The 16445-nt window shown below is 39.6% G+C and overlaps 1 protein-coding gene across 1 annotated transcript in view; it reads left to right on the top strand.

The window, feature by feature from the left end:
* LOC140122075 (solute carrier family 12 member 9-like) overlaps positions 1-16445 on the top strand; it is a 189009-nt gene that overhangs the window by 79044 nt on the left and 93520 nt on the right. The window lies entirely within an intron of this gene.

Here is a 16445-nt window from a genome sequence, read left to right as displayed (position 1 = left end):
ACTTTATTTAGAAATATTGCAATGTATTGCTTTGTAAGAAAGTAAGTATAGACAAAACAATACCAATTGGAACACCACTCTTTTAACCATTAAAAACATAAACATTTTGGTATTGTCATTTCTTTCACTGTTTGAACTACTAGACTATCCACTGTATGTATCTATGTAGACTATGGGCCACATTTATAAAAAGTAGTGCAACTGTACCTGCACCTGATTAATCAAAAGTGAAGCATGGTCTACAATAATCTGGTGTAAAAGGTGTCTACATTTGATAGATAGCTACTTTAGTAATGACCAGTTCAGCGGGTCATTACCCATCTACTATACTACTTCTGTAAATCACTGTGGTTCTTGGTAAGCTGTTAAAGTTGACCTGTGGCAATTCTGCCGCTGGAGGTTCCAGCCCTATGTCTTTACCATTAATGTTTTATTTGTAAAGGTTCCACTTTCATTACTTTTTTTAACTGCTTGACGACTGCCATATGGCTATAGACATCCTAATTGCACAAAATGCGTTTGTACGTGGGTTTCCTTATAAACTACAGTTTTGACAGCTGCTTCCAAAACCTTTCGCCTAGATAATTTCTATGTAATCTCTGGCCAAGAGTCATGCACCTGTTTTGTCAGACTATGTCATTGACTAAGGCTAAAGAAACAAGGTCATTGTTTGAATTCTGGACTGTGGCTTGATTTCATGGACGAGCACTGTGGCGAGAATGGGACTCCAAGCATCATTATTATATATAATACTTCCATACTAGCCTAAGGCTACATACATACGGCCGTGTGCTCGTCTGAGCAAGATCCTGGGTGTGCACGCGGCCTGGTGCAGAGGAGGGGAGTGCTCCTCACCCCTCCACTCTACATAGAAAGCCAGACAGCTGTGCAATACTGCAAGCGTGGCCAAGCTGCTAGGTCACGTTGCGGTGAGACAAAGTGCCATAAACCTCTATTGTGGCTTGTATCTGGTGCGGTCAGATCATGAGATGTGGCTGTGATGGTACTGACCGCACTACAATCCTTCACATATTTCAGTAAAATCACATCACATATGCAAGAAAATCCAGGGAGAAAACTGTGTAATTTTCATTTGCATTGTTTATTTCAGCAGCCGGCATTTTCTTTTAAGAAAGAAAAAAAGCTCTGTACATATTTTATCTGTAATAATCCAAGTGTGCCAAGAAAATTATATTTAATTGACTCAAAATCTCACCCCTGCACTCAAAGGCATTTTCATCAAAGAATCTGTATTCATCTGGTTTTCAGTATACAAATTTTGCCTCATTATTTGCAAGCCATTGAAGCAAGCCACGCTTTCCTTTTTTTTTCCTTAATACTGATAATGTTTTTTGGCGATCTTTTCTTACTTTAGTCAGGCATATCTGACATTTTGCAATTGGCATTCAGATAGAGTCCTTACATTGACTTCATTTGAAGCTGCCACTTCCTATAACAGGTTCTCAGTGGAGGAACCAAAGTTCTGGTCTGTAATCTGACTAGTTTGTCACTACGTTGCTCGTGGGCAGGCATATGGAACAGGCACAGCAATTAAAACTTCAGCATCATTTAGCCCACCGCTTATCACCGGATTATATTAAATATGATAATTCTTTTGAGGCACGTTATCGTAGAAAAGATATTAACCTCACATTGTTTGAAATTGTTGGTGCTTGGCATGGTGGATATTTATCCATATAGTACAAGCACAAAGCTGCAAGAAAGTGTAAAAAAAATGAAAAGTAACATAAAGGGTCACGTGCGACACAATAGCGACACAGAGACTTCATAAATACCGGTACAAACCATTTTAGCCTAGAATAAGGTGCACAGTCTGATAAAAGTCCCATTATATCTGTGTGATTTTTCAAAAATGGTTTAGCGTACTCCTCAGTTTTAACACTCCCAATCCTGCATATTACAGTGAATATACACATGTGGGGTATGTATAAACTCCACATATCTTACTGTTTTAGGAAAGTATATTTTATAAGCATTCTGCATGTGCTCATATTTTAGTGGGTGTAAATCCCTATTTCTAACGAGTATTGTGGTATATAGAAATCTGCCCACTTTAACTTATTATTTTAACATCCCTTTTTGATTGTAGATCTCTACTTTGATGCAAGTTTTATGCAGAAATGTGTATATTTATGCATTTTATTTAACTCCTTAATGACGCAGCCAGTTTATAGCTTAAGGCTCAATCCCATTTTTTGGATTCTGACTTGCCTCGCTTTATATGGTTATAACTTTTGAACTTATCAAAGTGAATCTGAGATTGTTAACCCCTTGAGATCTTCATAATAATTACATCAAAATGGAGTTGAAATTTAGAATGGTCAAATTGTGTCGGTTATAAGTTCATTTAGCCCTAAAATTTACACATTTCCAAAAGATAAAAAGAGAAAACTCATCTTACAATTTGTTATGAAATTTCTCTCAAGTGCAGAGACCCCCCACATATGGCTGTTACTTGTTTTATGGGCGCACAGCGAGGCGCAGAAGGGAAGGAGCGCCCTGCAGCTGACAGGATTTTAGTTTCCTCATTGGCCCCTTTTGTAGGCTATAACATTTTTGGTTTTCTGTTATTGGGGCCATGTGATGGCATTTTTTTGCGGGACGAGCTACTTTTTCCAGTGTTGCCATTTTGGGGTTGGTATCACCTATTGTTGAAAATGAAGAAATATTTTTTTGAGGGCAGGGGTAGAAAAGCATCAATTCTGTACTGGATTTTTTTTCGTGTTCATTGTGTTACCTAATAATCATGTTATCTTTATTCTATGGGTCAGTACGATTAGGGGGATACCAGACTTGAATATTTTTTCTTACATTTTACTAAATTTGCCAAATAAAACCTAATGTGGGGAAAAATCTATCATTTTTGCATTGACGTCTTCCATGTGGCATAACATTTTTACTTTTTTGGCTACAGAGCTGGTTGAGGGCTTGTTTTTTGCGGGACATGTAGTACTTTGCAACAGTATCGTTCTGGAGTTCATATTTTTTGATCACTTTTTATTGCATTTTTTGTGGGATTCAATAGGTAAAAATCATAATTTTTGGCAGGTTTCTAACAGGTTTTTAACGGCGTTCATTGTGCGGGTTCAATAATTATTTACTGTTATTCTACGGGTTGTTATGGACGCGGTGATACTATATATGTGGGGTTTGTGTTATGATTTAGACTTTTTTTTAGCGTTCTATGTCTCTTTATATGTTATGGGGATTATGGGCATTTTTATTGATTTATTACTTTATTTTTTATTGAATAAAATTTTTTTAAAACTTTTCCACCATGGGACATGAACAAGCAATCTCTCGTCAACAACAAAATTTCCAGAAATACCCGGAAGGGAAAGAGTTAAACTGCACTGGTGCACGATTGGTGTTCACTTTACTATGATGTCACTGTCTTGTATAATTCTTGTAGTGGGAAATAACAGTGTGCATTATCCCTGTGATGTGACTTCACTTTATAGATAATGAATGTACTGTGTGTATTATGCCTATGACCAAAGTAGGTATAAGCTTTATTGGGTCATGGTTATCCAGGGTGGTATTTACAGGTAAAGCTGCTTATGCTTCTTAAGTGCTTTAAGGGGTTTTCCCAGCAAACACATTAGGTCCTAGCCATAGGATTGGTGGGGGTCTAAGTGATGAGACCCCTACAGATCACGAGAGTGAGGGGTCAGATGAGGTCCCTGTACCTCCAGCAGATCCTTGTCTCTCCCCGAGATGAATGAAACAGATGGCTGGGCATGTTCAAAAGTACATGAAGTCAGACCTCAGATATAACCCTTTTTGGTGTCTTGTATGCAACTCCATGATCCATTAAGGCTCTTGATTTTAGAAGACTTTTCTCCAATTACCTCCTCTACTTGTGCGGTCCACTCATTCTATAATAGTCACTTGTAGACCACTCATAGAACAAACATGTACGTGTTAAAAAAATGTTTAGAAAAGGTTGCAATATGTTTTACACTGTTATTTGTGGGGTTGGCCCCCTGTATGTGATACGAAATGTACTTTTTAAACGTTTTCTAATGGTACAGTCCACATACTGACCCTGTGTGCAGGTGGCCAAAAAGATGACATTATTGCTGTTACAGTTTGTGTCTTCTTATTTTATATTGTGTCTCACTAGCACTCAATCTGAAGGTTTTACATAATGTACACCGATGTTCTCCACATCTATAGCTTTTATGTGTTAATGTCTGAAATGAATTAGGAGACAGTTACTGTCTAATTTGTTGGCCTCATTTAGCAACACAACTATAACCCTCCTTTAGAATGTTAAATAATTTTGGATTCTGGTATAGTATGGGAATATTATTTTTGAAGATTTTACGAATTTTGTCAAAATCCGTACTGAAAGGAGTGGAAAACACACAAGAGGAATGTTGTTTTTCACTTTTGTGGGTTTTTTTGTACCTAAAAAGATATGTAGATACACAAAGAAGGTCCAAGCACCAGAACCAATGACAAAATGCAGTGGTCACGTGAATAAAAATCCGGAAATCAGGGTGGAATCTTGGAGTGCAGCCGTTTTTGTCTTTGTTCCTCATTGGACTGATTCCGAGTCCTGGGCCCAGCACCTGAGTATTATGCTTTCTTTTTTGATATATAATATACGAAATTCAACACAGATCGACGTTGCTAATCTCTGTAGTATAATGTATCCGTTCACCTTTACTGTTCATTGTTTTATTACATTGAAAAACCCAATAAAAAGTTTGAGAAATAAAGTGCTTATCCATAGGAGAATACATATTTATGTGTGTATAGGTGATATAATTATATGGTGACCATATAATGACATCATTACAAACATACTCAGAATAGGCAACAGATAAGCTCCCTGTATTTAAAGGGGTTGTCCACTTTCAGCAAATGCTTGATATTGTTTGTGTAATGAAAAGTTATACAGTTTCCAATATACTTTCTGTATCAATTCCTCAAGGTTTTCCTAAATATCTAAAGTGAATATCTCTGAACCATCCAAACACAGTCTTGACATTAATTCAAATTAATTCTCCTTTTTAATGTGACACCAGGATTGTGTTCTATCTGCCAAGGATTATAATACAGGCAGTTTGAGTGGTAACCCAGGACCCAATCCTTCTGGAGGGCCCATGGACACAAGAATCTTAATTCTAGTACCATATTGGGTTATATGGCTATAATATTCACACAGCCCAGGGCCCATGGCAGTCTTAATCCACCCCTGGATGTAGGCATTTGAAGTGTGGCCCCCTCCAGCCTGACAGCTGAAGGCAGAAGTAGGGGCTGCAGGAAAGAATTAGCTTACAGTTTGCAGAAATACATGCACCCTCTGCATCTGTTACTGAACCTGGGAAAGGGTGATGGCCCTGTACATATTTTGGTAAAGGTTTGTTCAGTTTTACTACTTTGTAAGACCCTCAGAGCAGATAAGAATAGTAGAGAACCCAAGAGTCAGACAAAAAAAAATTAAAAAACCCCAAATCCTCCTCTCTCCGGGCTCCTCTTCTCTTTCCTGCTGCAGCGCTGACCCTGGTTCTATGTGCTGGCGCTATGACACAGGACAGTGCAGCGCCAGGAACAGGAGAGGAGCCGAGTGGTGGATACAGAACAGCTGACATGTTCCCTCTTTCTACTCGGCCACCAATGAGCACGGCCATCATCATGGGGTTGTGTAACCCTGCCTTAAAACCTCTCAATAACTTCTGCAGAGTTTTTTTTTTATTGATGGAGACTCTCACACACTATGGATCAGAGCCCTTTGCAGAAGTACTTTAAAGGGGTATTCCCATTTCAGCAAGTGAATGTTATTGTTTGTGTTATAAAAAGTTGTACAATTTTCCAATATATTCTCTGTATCAATTTCTCACAGTGTTCTAGATATCTGCTTGCTGTCATTCTGTAGTATTCTGTATCAGTGCACAGAAATCTGACCATGGTCACACAGGTGTACGGCTCATTTGTATCACAGAGAGTAATCAGAGCCGTGTGATATTACGAGCCGTCCACTGACAGCAAGCAGAGATCTAGAAAACTGTGAGGAATTCATACAGAGAGTATATTGGAAAATTGTACAATAACATTCACTTGCTGAAATGGGAATACCCCTTTAAGGCATGTAATGCTTTCCTTGTAAACTATATTTTGCTTAAAGGGGTATACATACACTTCTAAATCTATAGTTTAAAATGTATGAGAGAAAAACTAGTTGCAACCAATCAGAGCTCAGCTTTCATTTTCCCACAGCAGTTTATAATATTAATCTTAGCTATGATTGGTTGCAACGAGCAAGTTGATAAATCCTACCTACGATTATCATGGCCTGATGTCAGCGCTACAAGCTGAATGGTGAAGCTGGAGCAAATGACTATTCAAGGACAGATAATACATATATAAGCTGTTATAGAATAGTATATATATGTATATATATATATATATATATATATATATATATATATATATATTAGGTGCATCATTATTAAAGGTTTACATGTAAATAATTTTACAATGAATAGTATTCAATGTATCTACATAATGTCTACATCTATCAGAAATAAACAACACAAATAAACGACACAGATGACACAAGAAATACACATCATCACACAGAATAGTAAGTTAAATAATGTGACATTTTATTATAAATATATTTTTTAATGTAATTGGTTGTTACCTCCCGTCACTCACAGAGAGGGTACAGCGGCGCTCAGGACAGGAAAAACCCCCTGTGGAGGAAACCTGCAGGGAAACCATGGCCGCTGCACTGCCCTTCCTCTGGGCATACTAAGGGAGGCAACGCTATAACATTTCTGTATGTACCTACCTACAGTGACTGCATGTGGCTACCTACAGTGATTGAGTGCTGAGTGTTATGTGCTGTGAGGTGGTTTCTGGGCCTTACCAATGGACAGATGGCTTCATCCATGTTGCTTTTCTGGTCGTCTCCTCCATGATGGTCTCGCAGCTGTCATCTCATATCCTGGCAGAGGTAGGTATGGATGATGATTCAGGCTTCCTTGCAGACCTCCTGCTTGCATAGCTGAAGTTGGATGATGACACAGGGGAAGCCATAGCTGGTAGACTCTGTAATCTTCCCTGGGTACTGGAACAGCGGGGCGCGGGTAGGTTGTTCATGTTGGTCTTTCTCTTCTCCATGCCCAATGTGTGGGGTCCTCGGCCATTATCTGGTGACAGGTGTCCAGGTCTACCCAAGCTTTGAAGCCAATTTTCTTGAACAGCAGGTTGCGGTAATGAAGAAAATGTTCAATCTCCAGAAACCAGAATCCTTCCAAGGCCCAGAAGAGGATCTCTGTGCGAATGTCTGAGTCTTGCTCCTCAAACTGACTGGCCAGGTAGAGTGCTGGGAAGAAGTAGTTCCTGTAGTGGTGAGTGGGAAGACTTGCTCTTCTGAAATATTCGCAGGCAGTAGCTAGGTGGTACTTGTCTGAAGAGGTCCTGCCGCTGTCACTGGAAAGGAAGTCTGTGATGTATTCATCCTCCAGGAGATTCAGGAAGGCTGCCATCTCTTCCTGCTGCTGTGCCAGGTCTATCTTCCTCTGTTTGGGGGCAGGCTCCTGGTGTTCTGGTGGTGAAGTATCCTGCCTCTTCCTCTTTAGGTCTTTTCTTCTATCTTCATTCGATGTGGGCGGCAGATCTTCTGTGTGTTTATCCTCCAGGTGTGTGAGGAAGGCCGCCATCTTCCTCCTCTTGGGGACAGGCTCCAGGGGATCTGGTGGTGAAGTCTCCCGTCTCTTTCTCTTCATTTCTTTTCTTCTGTCTTTACTCAATGTGGGTGGTAGGTCTTGTGTGGATCCGGGTTTTGGCTGAAATGAAAAAATCTGAATCGCTGGGTGCAGTAGCGGGAGCCGGTCTTATCTCTACAAGAGCTTTCACTGACTGGCACCAACTGTCATTTTTTTCCCTGCATTGAAGTAATGTCCTGCAATCCTATTGGCTGCTGAGTGTGGCACCTGTCACAATGACTGACACAGCAGCAAGTCTTCATATTATATTATATCACACTCCTTTAATATATTGTATCTGTAATATATATATATACAACCAATGTTAATTGGGTTCACTTTTGACACTTTACCTTACAAAAACTGTGTTATAATAACATGGCCGGATACTGGTTAGACCTCATTATTATAAAATAAGAAGTATTGTACATAGCAACCAGTAGGAGCCTCCATTGCTGGCAATTTATGGGCTTATATACAACACTTCAGTCTGCTGGGCCTAGTACATTGCACTATATAGCCCCTTCTTCTCTTATGCTGGGGCAGATACTGGATATATATGATGTACTCACTGCCACCATAGATGATATATTAAGTCTCATTTATTAAAACTGTGTAAATAGCTGTGATTGTTGCACCTAGTAATTACCCAATCAAATCTCAGCTTTTATTACTGCTTAGTAAAGTGAAAGCCGTGCTGTCATTGGTTTCTATGGGTAATGCACAGATTTTCTTTGAGACAGTTTATGTGTAACACATCCTATAGGTAAGAGGCAGAGCCTCAGCCATCACTTTGTGTGTGAGAAGACAGTATGAATAGTTAATGTTCCTATTGCTTTAATTTAATCCCCAGTGAAAATATTTTTATGATTTGGATGATCCGTTCCTGTCCAACAATAAAATGTAACGTATATTTGTACACTGGGTGTAATCACTTTATTGTCTCCTGATGTAGACGGGTTGTGTGTCATAGATCGATGACAGGTGACAAGAAATGGAAGTCATTGTGGTATTGGGGGACTGACCCCTATCCATCACTACGTCTACAGGCGGCACATAGAAGGTGTATGAGGAAACCATTATAGGTCCATACAGATCCCTACAACAAGCAGATCTCAGACTGATCCTTCCTCATACACATAATACAATAGGGAGGACACCAGCATTGGGATAATGTCTCGCTCTATTATGGCCTTCATACTATTCCTCTACCCTTGCATCCTAAATACTGGTATTAAACAAGAACAAACTTGTAAAAGGAGACGGATGTAATGTACAGTAATTTAGTGAATGGCTGGTAACCTTTGTATGGAAGAGCTAAAAGAGACATTCACGATCCACTTATTAACCCTACAATAATCTTTCTACTTTTCAAGCTTGAAAAGCAAAATACCTTTGGTGCACAAGGTGAATGGCAGACGCGTAGATATCTATCTATGACCACCCCTGATCCCTGTGCAGCGGGTAACCCTATAAACCACCATTATTAGCAGAACAGCAACATGTGGGGCAATAACATGAGGAGCAAATGTATCCTTTGTCCGTCAGTTACATTTCCTCAATGTTCATTCAGTACATTGCGTCTTTCATTTCTGGGAGAGGGGGAGACATTCTGAACCTGTGGGCTTTGCCCGGAGTATACATGTCCAGACTTGAGTCCTCCATGTCACACATCCACTTCCCACTATTAAAGGGGTTGGCCACCTTACAACATTTTTTAATGTGTGTGTAAGTGTGTGTGTGTGTGGGGGGGGGGGGGGCAAGATATTCGGCCTTTTAGGTTAGCCTTCTGTATTATAAGAATAGGATCCTGGCAGGGTGATTGTACATGGACACATAGAGATCACACAACCCGTTATTTGCCGCCATTTTATGGCCAGGAATGTCTGGCTGATGAAAAAGACACAAGGATTCACTTTGTAAGCAGATTGGAAATATTAATAGATGTATATTGGAAAGGGAAGCACAGTGGCTCAGTGGGTAGCACTACAGCCTTGCAGCGCTGGGGTCCTGGGTTCAAGTCCCATCCAAGACAACATCTGCAAAGAGTTTGTATGTTTGCATGGGTTGCATGATTAGATTGTGAGCCCCATTGGGGACAGGGGCTGATTTGGAAAGCTCTGTGCAGCGCTGCGTAATCTGTGTGCTCTATATAAATAAAGGGATTATTATTTATTATAACGTACATAAGATGTGATCTTGTGGTGTCCATGGAGGACTTGGTTAGGCTATGTAATAGTTTGTTGGTTGGCTGCTAGTTATGCCTCTGAAGATATTTATGTATATAATGACAAATTCTGCATCTGCATGTCTTTGGACATTTTCAGTGTGTGTCTTGCACAGCATCTCGTCATGCGCAGACGTGTAATATGTCTACTTTGATACACGTGGACGGTTTACAACTAGAATTGAAACTAGTGGCGCTGTGTTTTTTTTCAACTTTTATTTATAATAGTTTTGTGCTTTTTGTCATGTCATTGAATGAACATAAATTATAGTATCATTATATGTTACTGTACATCTTCACTAAAATAATAATTAACAATTAAAACAGAATGAAACATTTTGATACTAAACAGTTCACAAAGCCATTTTATTGAAGATCCTGGTACCTCTTCACTCTCCAAAGATACTTAGTAATAAACCAGAAATATCCAGGTACATAGGACTTCATTTTGAATGATCAGGATTTTCTTGACTCAAATAACAAACTGGATATTAACATATTAGAACAGGTTTATTTTATAAAAACTTCATTTTTATAAAAGAGCAGCTTAGAAAATGATGGTACTTCAGACTTATGTGCTCTATTGTTCAGTGACAAGGACCAATATACCTCGAATATTGACAGCAATATAGCTGATAGTAAAAATTGTTCTTTGTCAGGAATATACCCACTTTGTAGAAGTATTAGCACCAGAAAATGGACAAGACAAGTTTAGTTTTATGAGAGTCTTTTGGATTGATCTTTTACTGCAATTTGACTTTATCTCAGTGCTGTTTCTTTTGACAACCTATTTGTACAAGGGAGCCTCTGTGTGACATTATTAACCTATCTGTCATTATTAACCAAGGACGTTTTCACCAGAACAATTTTGTCTATTTATCCAGTGTTGGACTTGGGTTCCCAAATACCACCAGTAAAATGTATTCTAGGGACGCAACCTTCTGCCTGTTGCTGCATAGAACAAATTCATATATTGAAAGGCTAAAGGGGTTGTCTACTTTCAGCACATAATTTATATTGATTGTGTAAGGAAAAGTTATACAGTTCTCCAATATACTTTCTGTATCAGTTCCTCACTGTTTTCTAGATCTCTGCTTGCTGTACTTCTATAGAAAGCTTCTATGTTTTCTTCCAGTGGATACAATCTGTCCATGGATACACAGGTGCACGTTATTATCACACAGCTCCTATTACTAGTGATTATTGCGGCACCTGCACCTCCATCAGATCACCATGGACAGAGTGGGGCACATTTACTTACCTGGTCCCTGCATGATCCCCCGATCCGGAATGTCTGCCGGAATGCCCATCTGCAGCGATTCATGAAGATCGTGCGCCCGATTTCCTGCATGTGTCGCTTCCCCGATCAGGTCCGCCGGAGTTCACCTTCTTCTTCCTGGTGCATGTAAGTGCTTGTCTTGCGACACAAATTGAATTGTTAAATCCTGGGCGTAGTCCGATTGTCTGACGGCCCGCTCCTTATTTGTGCAGCGTAAAAGCCGGTGCGATTGTAGCACAAAACGATCGTGTGCGACACAATCCCTGGCGCGATCCCCGAAAAGTCGGGAAACTTGACGAAAATGTGGCCACGGGACCCTTATTAAATAAGCCCCCTTATATCCACTGGAAGTAAATACAGAAGCTTTCCATAGAAGTACAGCAAGCAGAGATCTAGAAAACCATGAAGAATCGATAAAGAAAGTATACTGAAAAATTGTATAACTTCTCATTACACAAATAATATCAATTATTTACTGAAAGTGGCTAACCCCTTTAAGTAAGATTGAGGGAATTTCTAGGTAGTGACAGAGAAGGAAGTGAAATAAAAAATATAATAATACCTTTCTCTTCACACTTTTCCAATGCACAACTTTTATTTTCTAAGCAGAGGCTGAAGGGTGACGCTGTGTCGGGCATTAATGTTGGGAATTTAAAGGAAATCTACCATCAAAGTCAAGCATGATAAACCAGATATGTGAGGTAATCTTCTGAATTGTTAGGGAGTCCTTCCATCTAAAATCAACTTTAAAGATTATTCTAATGAGCCTGTAGGGGTGTTATCAGAGCCCTCCTTTTTTGTAGGTTTACAGGCTGTTAAACTGCCCCCCCCCATCTGCTCCCTCAGCACTTCCCTGTCCCCTGTCTCATGTAATCTCACTGCAGCAGATGAGGTTTCAGCACACAGTGGGAGGGAGGAACTGTTCCTGTAACAGCCTGTGAATCTGAAGCACAGAGGTGCTCTGGTAACACCCCAGAAGCAATTCAGGCTCATAATTTTAAAAGGAAGGGGGCCAAGGATAACAAATAAAAAAAGATTACCAAAGTCACAGTGCCTGGATCTATGAGTAAGTGTCACTGGGTTATCATGCTGGATTTTGATGAATTTCCCCAGTAATATTTAGTATCATGTTTTATGTTTTTTTGCTCATTAGTTTACACTCTTGACAGAAAAAAACTGAAATTTAGATATTTCTGCTAGTTATCTACACAAGAAAAACTGAAATATCACATGATCATTAGTATTCAGACCCTTTCCTGTAACACTCATATTTAACTCACAAGCTGTCCATTTCCTTTTTATCCTCCTTGAGATGGTTCTACTCCTTCATCGGCGTCCAGCTGTGTTTAATTAAACTGACTGTAATTGAATAGGAAAGGCAAACACCTGTCTATATAAGACCTCACAGTGCAGGTCAGAGCACATGAGGTCTAAAGAACTGCCCAAGGAGATCAAAGACAAATTTGTGGAAAGGCACTCAAGAACACAGTGGCCACCATGATCCTCCAATGAAAGAAGTTTTTGATGACCACAACTCTTACTTGACCTGGCCATCCAGCCAAACTATTCAGTCTTGGGTGAAGAACCTTTGTGAGAGGTAAAGAAAAACCCCAAGACCACTGTGGCTGAGCTCCTGAGATGCAGTAGGGAGATGGGAGAAAGTTACACAAAGTCAACTATCACTGCAGCCTCCACCAGTCAGGGATTTAGGGCAGAGTGTACCAATGGAAGTCTCACCTCAGTGCAAGACATATGGAAGACTGTATACAGTTTACAAATAAACACGTGAAGGACTCCTAGACTATAAGATTCTCTGGTCTGATGAGATGAAGATCGAACATTTTGGTGTTAATTATAAGCGGTATGTGTGGAGAAAACCAGGCAATGCTCATCACCTGCCAAATACAATCCCAACAGTGACACAAGGTGCTTGCAGCATCATGCTATGGGGTGATTTTCAGCTGCAGGGACAAGATGACTGGTCGCAATTGAAGATATCCTGCATGAAAACCTCTTCCAAAGAGCTCTGGAGCTCAGACTGGGCCAAGGTTCACCTCCTAACAAGACAAGGATCCTAAGCGCACAGCTACCATAACAAAGCAGTGGCTTCAGAACAACTCTGTGACCATTCTTGACTGGCCCAGCCAGTACCCTGACCTAAATCCAATTGAGCATCTCTGCAGAGACTTGATTATGGCTTCCACCAATGTTCACCATCCAACCTAAAGGGAACGGGGGAGGATAAGCAAGTTAGAATAGCAGAGGATCCCCAAATCCAGGTGTGAAAATCATTCCCAAAAAGATTCATGGCACATTTCTGTTTTTTTCTGTCAAGATGGGGTGCAGAGTGTACATTTATGAGCAAATGTCTTACCTACTGGCTGCAATGAAACAAAGAGTGAAACATTTAAAGGGGACTGAGTTTTTTCAATACCGACTGTAAATGAAAATTGCAGTCCTGACTGTAACTTTAACAGCAATATTAAATGGGAGATTGTCCTCTTTAAAATGACACCAGAACTGTGTTTCTAGATGCATAGATGCTTCAAGTGTTCCTTCTATACCTAGGCCTTATCAGAGTACAGCTTATATTTCAACCCTGCTCTAAAAATGCTGGAAAATCATGCAAGGGCTTATTTTCAGGATAGATCTTATTTTTGATAGTTGATTCAGTATTCATGCGGAATGGCTTCAAAATCCACACTCTGTTGAGATATATCAAGGTACATTCCACTAAGCTAAAAAATGGTTCTTGTCTAATCATTCTAAAATTTGCTGACCATAATACTTGGGCTCCATTTGAGTATATTGGATATGGAGCATGAATTGGGGCTTATTTACTAAGGGTCGTGCGCTTCACTTTCGTCGGACTTTGCACCATTTTCAGGTTTTGCATGGCTTTGACAGGTATTTAACAGGTGTTAAATTGAATAGTGTCACAATTTAATAGTGCCGTCGGACAATCCAAGTAATTCGGACTGAGCATGGGATTTAACTTTCAAATTGTGTCGCAAGACAATGCACTTACATGCACCAGGATGAAGAAAATGATGAACTTTTTCGGAAAGCGTCACATGCAGGATATTGGGCGCACGATCTTGGTGAATCGCGGCACAGTGCATTATCGCCGGACAATGCACTTTCAGTGAACTCCGCGGATCGGCTAAGTAAATGTGCCCCAATGTCTTCACTGTGCCATATTTAGAAAAAATGTACCTTTACTATAAAATAATAACCGTAAATCACAATTATAGTGATAAACAGGAAAAACCATGCAGGACCACAGCAAGGAACACAACATAGTTTAATCTGTTGTGATAAAGAGTCAGTGTTAGTAAGAACATGTCAGCATTTCTCTTTATAATACCTAAACTGGAAATAAGGCAATTTAAGAGCCGTTTATGGTGGATTTGGGTTACACCTTATCCCATACAGTTCTCCCTTTGCTGCTGAATTCTGACACCCTGTTTAGGAAGATGTATTGGCCATTGGAACGGGCACTCACAGCAATTTTAAGCAAGCTTTTAGCACACTCATCAAATATTCATCATGCCCATCGCAGCCTCCTATTAATACAGAAGACATCTTGTTTAATGGGGTCGGCTTTGTTCAAGGCTCTTTCTGGAAGGAATGCTGTTGCAGACTTCATTGTTACAGCTTTTCGTGGAGGGTCTACTGCTTTTAAGGTCTTCCGAGGGTCATTTAACAAAACAGTAGTTAAGACTCTCATGACCTGAGCTTTATTTTAGAAAGTCGGGATGTTAGGCAGTAATTCTTTGGGTCACTGTAATTGTTGTAGAGTTAGACCGGGTATAATAGTCACACGCTATGTATAAGGAAGTAATACATTTTTGCTAATAGACATTGAGGACTTTTTAATAACAATGGACTGTTTCTGCTAGCAGCAGAAAATATCCTAATAAACCACTACCAGTACCTTATAAAGCAGATCAATACCTTCCCTACCAACGTTGGCCCATAAAAGGACCATTATTTGGACTGTTAATCTGCTTGATAAGAAACTCATAGGGGGTCATTTTTCTTAGGATTTTCTCTTTTTTCTCTCTTACATTTGTGACTTTTTTGGCACATTTGTAAATTTGTGCCTAAATTTGCAACTTTTCCACTTGCCTAGCAAAGTTAGCCGTGCAAGAGTTTTTCTGTGTTGTGCCTCATATATCTTTAAAATCCAAATCTGGATGTATGAAAAAGTTGGCGCAAATCGTGGTTAAAAAGTTGCAAATACATTCCAATCCCGATTAGTCATAGGAAAAATTTTAAAAGGTGTTTTAGACCTCTTAAGATAAATCAAGTTCAAACCAAGAAAAGACAAGCACTAATATCCTGACTAGAAATTAATGACCCCCCATAGTGATTCACTATATTAGTTTCTGAAAACTGACATTCTGATCCCACTTCTACCATTGGGGGAAGTCAGGATACCCCAAATGGTCAGTTGTTCCTGTCTAAATTTGTGCATTAAATTATTTTTTGTGGTCAGTTTAAAGATGTATCTCAGGAGTTCAAGGTTGACGTCCCATCAATAGCATATGACAGAAATATTAGATGGTTGTTGAACCTTAGATGGGTGTTAATGTGAATGTTCAACATCCTCAATCATACCAATAAGGTTTTTGCATAAGCTGCAGGTCATTGAAACTAGCACAGCTCTGTATACTGTGTAACTAACTTTCTCCAAAACCTAGTGTCCAGACATGCTAATGTACAATGCATGGTGAATTCATGTATCAGCTGCAATGCTGAGAGTATGATCCCTGCCATTCTGATAGATCATTATAGTTCTGAAATGCCTCATTAGAAAACTGCAAAATAGATAATATTTCATAAAACAATATAATATATTTTATTTCCAGTTCACCAAACATTACTAAAGTTTAAGTGGTGCTTAACTACTACTACTACCTTAGCTACTATAACATGGTTCTCAGTTCTGTGCTCTCCACAATTACAACAAAGTGACTATGTGATTCCTCCTTAATAGGAGTCTGCCAGCAATTTTGACCTTACAAAGTTGTGAGGTCTCTGTGTAGTCCAATCTCTTTGTAGAACTGAATTGTCAACGGAAATACTCTCCAAGTATGGAAAGAGATAAACATGAGTCTTCTTATCTGCCTGGGGGGATTGGACATCAGAAGGCTTTCAGGTACACTAAAGAAAGCAGCACTGTGAAAAG

This window comes from Engystomops pustulosus, chromosome 3, assembly GCF_040894005.1.
Source record: "Engystomops pustulosus chromosome 3, aEngPut4.maternal, whole genome shotgun sequence".
Lineage (NCBI taxonomy): Eukaryota > Metazoa > Chordata > Amphibia > Anura > Leptodactylidae > Engystomops > Engystomops pustulosus.
The sequence above is the reverse complement of the archived record's forward strand: the minus strand, read 5'-3'. Positions and strand labels throughout refer to the sequence as shown.